Below are 6,237 nucleotides of genomic sequence, written 5' to 3'. Positions count from 1 at the left end.
TGCCTGAACGGAAACCACAGAAGAAACAGTTTAGCAGCTTCAGCACATTTCTGTGCAACAGAGTTTTGGTTTCATTTGAAATGTTTGAATATTTCACAGTTTCAGTTCGGTTTGTCAAATTCTTTTTACACACACACACACACACACACACAGCCTGCTGGTTACCTGCTCCTCTGTGAGTCTGTATTCCATTTGGAAGTTAAATGGTAAGACACTGTAATGTTGGTAATTAAAGTAGACAAGAGAAATGGTTAATTAATTAACTATTCTGAAGAAAATTTTCTTCTTTGGTTTTAGTTTAAAGTATGAGCTATCTCAAGTATGAAGTATGATGAATTGTCCCCATGAGTGATTTTACTCTAAAATTATGCACAAGGTCTTCAGAGAAAATGAGTCTTAACAACAAGTCCCACGAGGGACTGGGACAGCAGGTGAGAGCATGTGGTCTGAAACACAGGCGAGTCCAAAATGAGCGAGCTCCAAAACACTAACAGAGGAGTCCAACAGAGACACACAGGAACACACTTCTCCAGGAGAGCAGGTCCTTTAAGGAGGAAGTCAGGAAGACCATGACTGGACTGCATGGGTAACAGGTGTGCAGGAAAGTGGATCACTGGAGGAGGTGACAGCCCAGCTCCAGAAAAAGATATGAAAACTTGTACTAAACTCTTAGGACCTTGCAAAATCCGGTAGCTTGATCCAAATAATTTTCTGGTTCTGAATTTTTGAGTTTTGGCTTTCAGAACTAAACTTGTAATCTTTGTGATTCTTTGTGCAATCGCAGCCTCAACTCACTATTTTTCACTGGACTGACTTTCCTCTGGGTCTCTCCCAAATTGAACGGGTGGGGGAATCCACTGTATAAAATGGATAAAGTCAGTCAAACCTTGACTTTCTTCCATATAATGCACATTTCATTCATAATATTATAAATACAGGCCTATAATTTTTGTTTTTCTGAATTATGTGAAACGGCCAAATAAAAATAGGTAATACAAAACAATTATGTGGTCACCAAGGTGAATTGGTATAGTCAGCTCCTGGTCGTGAGTGAGCGTTGGGAAATTTGTTGATTGTCAAGTGCCGAGTAAACGCAGAGATGGACAGAAAAACGTCAAAGCCATCAGGTGCTCAATTTAGGAAAAAAACAGAAGAAGGAGAGGAGAAACGAGCAAAAGATGAAGGTTTGCTATGTTCTCTCTGTAGGATTACAGTATCCATGTCATGAATGAAGGGCTGATGTTAATTGGTGGTATATGTTTGTTAGCCTTCTTGCTATGCTTATACAACAGTAATTCGTCTTAACAAACATCATATCTAATTTCAGCTTTGCAACAAAACTTTGGGGCAAAATAGTCAGCCACCAATTGTGCAAGTTCTCCCACTTTAAAAGATGAGAGAGGCCTGTAATTTTCATCATAGGTATACTTCAACTATGAGAGACAGAATGGGGGAAAGAATCCAGGAAATCACATTGTAAGATTTTTAATGAGTTAACTGGTAAATTCCTCAGTAAAATAAGTATTTGGTCACCTACAAACAAGCAAGATTTTTGGCTCTCACAGACCTGTAATTTCTTCTTTAAGAGGCTCCTCTGTCTTCCACTCGTTACCTGTGTTAATGGTACCTGTTTGAACTCGTTATCAGTATAAAAGACACCTGTCCACAACCTCAAATAGTCACACTCCAAACTCCATTATGGCCAAGACCAAGGAGCTGTCAAAGGACACCAGAAACAAAATTGTAGACCTGCACCAGGCTAGGAAGACTGAATCTGCAATAGGTAAGCAGCTTGGTGTGAAGAAATGAACTGTGGGAGCAATTATTAGAAAATGGAAGATATACAAGACCACTGATAATCTCCCTCGAACTGGGACTCCACGCAAGATCTCACCCCGTGGGGTCAAAATGATCACAAGAACGGTGAGCAAAAATCCCAGAACCACACGGGGGGACCTAGTGAATGACCTGCAGAGAGCTGGGACCAAAGAGGCTACCATCGGTAACTCATTACAACGTCAGGGACTCAAATCCTGCAGTGCCAGACGTGTCCCCCTGCTTAAGCCAGTACATGTCCAGACCTGTCTGAAGTTTACTACAGAGTATTTGGATGATCCAGAAGAGGATTGGGAGAATGTTGGATGAAACCAAAATAGAACTTTTTGGTAAAAACTCAACTTGTCGTGTTTGGAGGAGAAAGAATGCTGAGTTGCATCCAAAGAACACCATACCTACTGTGAAGCATGGGGGTGGAAGCATCATGCTTTGGGGCTGTTTTTCTCCAAAGGATGACTGATCCATGTAAAGGAAAGAATGAATGAATGAATCAGCAAGGGCATTGAAGATGAAACGTGGCTGGGTCTTTCAGCATGACAATGATCCCAAACACACCGCTCGGGCGATGAAGGAGTGGCTTCGTAAGCATTTCAAGGTCCTGGAGTGGCTTAGCCAGTCTCCAGATCTCAACCCCATAGAAAATCTTTGGAGGGAGTCGAAAGTCCGTGTTGCCCAGCGACAGCCCCAAAACATCACTGCTCTAGAGGAGATCTGCGTGGAGGAATAGACCAAAACACCAGCAACAGTGTGTGAAAACCTCATTAAGACTTACAGAAAATGTTTGACCTCTGTCATTGCCAACAAAGGGTATATAACAAAGTATTGAGATGAACTTTTGTTATTGACCAAATACTTATTTTCCACCATAATTTGTAAATAAATTCTTTAAAAATCAGACAGTGTGATTTTTCTGGATTTTTTTTTCCCTCATTCTGTCTCTCATAGATGAAGACATCTGGGCAACTGCAATTTAATGTAATTTGAATATTTCTGAGTGGGCCTATGTGTTATGTTCCGCTGCTATGTGCTTTGAGTAATGTGCCAGTATGCTGATAGAAATGCCCGAACCCCCACGGAGCCTCACTGCTGAGGATGAGCCTCTGTCAACTGACCCTGCTAGCTGGCCCTCACCTCTGACTGACAGGATTCAGACTGAGCTGGTTCGAAGAGGACCGAGTAAGTGACCTGACTTTGTGTTTTCTGTTCTCAGTGCAATAGTGTGATGATTAGATTTTCTTTAGTGTGTTAGTTGTGTGATGAAGGATTTGTGCAATTTAGAATATTTATTCTATGTTATTTGTATATTATTCTTAATGTTTTATATTATTGTGTTTTACATATCTGATTGTATATATTGTTGTCACATTTATGTATATAGAGTGATTTTTTTTAAGTTCTGATAACTTAAATAACTATGAATAACTGGACTCTCTTAAGTATGATTTTCAAATGTTCTATTTAAGGATTTGTTGACTTGAGAAATATCTGTTTCACTTATATTGTTAGAATAAAACATGGCTGGCAAGATTTTGTGCTATTTGTGCGCGCAGGGGGGCAAAATTAATAACTGTGTGTACGCCCTGGTTACACCATTTGTGTTTGTACTGAACTGCATTTTCAATGCCTCATGTCTTTGTTTCACATTAAGGGGAAGTCTTTGGGCGGGTCTGAGTCGCACCCAATCAATCAGAGTGGTCGTTGCGATTTGTCGCTGAGGTTGAAAAGTTGTACCTTCAAGACACCTCGGACAGCACTCCCCAGACGTTGTTTCATATTCATTAGGACGACAGCACAACCCAGACATCGTGAAGACCACAGACATAATAAAGAGTAGATGCTGCATCGACCGCTACTGCCTATTGGCGCTGACGAGCCGTGGGGCCGCCGTCTTGGACCGGTCACCCGCTCGCTGCCCGCTCCACTCAGTGTAATCTGTTTGGCAGGCGCAGTGGAGTGTCAGCGCATTTAATCAATCATAACTCATATATATATATATATATATATATATATATATATATATATATTTCACTGATTTTCATGAGGTTTACATGTAGCTATGATACAGGGCACAGGAAGAGAGAATAAAAACGTAGATTCTCAAGTTAAACACAACAAATTGACACCCCTTGCCCAAAAACGTATTTACACATGCACAAAGTTGTTAATTAAAATTTTAATTTTTTTAATCATGAAAAGTTTGTTGTTGTTTTTTTTTTTATTTTCCCTCCAATCCCCCAAAAGACTCTTGTGGTATTTGCCCTCTTTTCTCTTGCCATGGTGTTCTTCTCTCGTTCCAGACTTTCCACTCTTGCTAAGACTTCATTGAGTCTGGCCTTATGAGAGGCAGACAAGGCATAGCCATGATCCTGGTAGAAAGAAGGATGGACGTGGTTTGATCGTCTCACTTTACACACATCAATTTGACACCACTAGAGTATGACCCACATTCTTTCTTATACTCATCACCTGTCAAAGCCACTGCCAGCACTGTGTGTGTGTGCCAGGAATGCATATTCAACAAGTCTTCAATTGTGTGTATAGTGGCCATTTGTCACTATCCGCGCACACTGGTTGTTTAACTGGCTTGTACGCATGCCAGTGTAGGTGTATGCCGGTGCAAATGGATAACACAGCCAATGTCCAAAACACTGCTGATTGTACTCCAGGTTTATTTAGTCTACATACAGTCAACTCAAAGATACTCGCTTTAAACATAACGTATCATTCTGACCTGAGAAGTTACACCATGGCACGGTCAAAAACCGTGTGGATTCCCCAGCGTGCACCACTACGCTGATTAACCCACCTCCCTATATAGACTCAAACCATGGCCTAAAATAGATACTGCCACCTACTGGCAGAAATGCATACACTTGTGACACTTGTGAACATAGAAAATAACCAATTTGACTCCTACAGTGTGTGTATAGGTTTATTTGTGAGTGTGTTTAATATGAGTGCTAGCAAATAAGTGAGATTTCAGTATGTCCAGGACCATTAAGATATGATTTTTAAAACAGAAATACTCACATCATTAGGCTGAGGTTGTGGGTGTGAGGTTGAAGTTATTGGGGCCTCCTGAGAGGCTCGGCTGGAGGTAGTCCTGCCCTTTTCCCACTAAAATGAAGAAGCATAATACTTGAAAAGTAATATGATTGATAATAGAATATTTACATTTGTGAATGCTAATAGTCTTATGATGATACACCTACTAGATGAATCGGGAAGCTGAAGATAGATGGAGTGTGTGCACGTCACTTGGGTGGGTTAAATGCAGAGAATGTTTGCAAACTAGTCTACAGTCAGATGTTGTGTTGTCTGATTTTGCTGGTGAACATAAATACAGTACAGTAATATTCTATTCACAAAGTACAACCAATAATGTCCAATCGTACTTGTGAAAAGTAATCCCCCGAGCCCTGTTTTAAATAGTCCACCGATTTGGACGGCAATTCGCCGCACAGTGCTCAGGCATATTGCTGCTGTGATAGTTTATGGTAGAATGCCGCATTTCTCGTGCTCTTTATTATGTCTATGGTGAAGACTGCGACGAACCCTGTCAAAGAAAACATTTACATCATCATCGACCGACCAGGCCAAGCTGAGCCGAGGAGCGTTGGTTGTATTGCCGTGTTCTTTAGTGAGGTGCGGATCGATACTGAAATATCGATACCTTCCATACCAGATCTTTATGCTCTAAAATCGATTCTCAAATCAAAATATCGATACTCAATCAATTCAATCAGTCATTTGAGGTAATGTATACGATTAACAGAAACACAGTGGAAAGTAAATAAATTATTGAGATGTAAATGACAAGCGGATGGAACTGGGTAAGTGCGTAATGCGTCAATCAGTCTGTAGACGCAATGGCAGAGCGTTAATGGCGTCGTGTCTGGAGATATTTGAGCTTCACAAACAGCCAAGACGGGGTTTGTGATGTTTGTGGAAAACGGTTAAGAGTTGTGGCAACATAACAAACCTTGTGATACACCTCAGGTTGAACCACAACACAGAACGCGAGACATTTATAACGGGATTCTGATTATGACAGAAAAGGAGAGCAGAGTCAGGTGCTGCTGCTCGGGCAAGACAGACGTCTCTCGTGGAGTCCTTCGGTGCTGCAGGCAGGAAGTATCCAGATACAGAGGGAGAACATGTGGCGCTTGAAGCGGCGCGAAGCGCTGTTGCTGTTGGAATTGTTCAAATGAATAAATATGGTCATGAAATAAGTAACAAAAAGAATGCATGATTCAGCAAATAGCTGAGTTCAGCTTGGAGTAATAACATGTCTATCACTGACATGACCTCACAGAGGCAAAAAAGCCTACCGTACATTTGTTCAGGTTAGGTTTCCTAAAGAACTGATCATTTGAAGTCAATGACATAGACCAGGTGTCA

The sequence above is a fragment of the Scatophagus argus genome, chromosome 8 (genome assembly GCF_020382885.2).
Source record: "Scatophagus argus isolate fScaArg1 chromosome 8, fScaArg1.pri, whole genome shotgun sequence".
NCBI classification, from domain to species: domain Eukaryota; kingdom Metazoa; phylum Chordata; class Actinopteri; family Scatophagidae; genus Scatophagus; species Scatophagus argus.
This window is presented reverse-complemented; position numbering follows the sequence as displayed.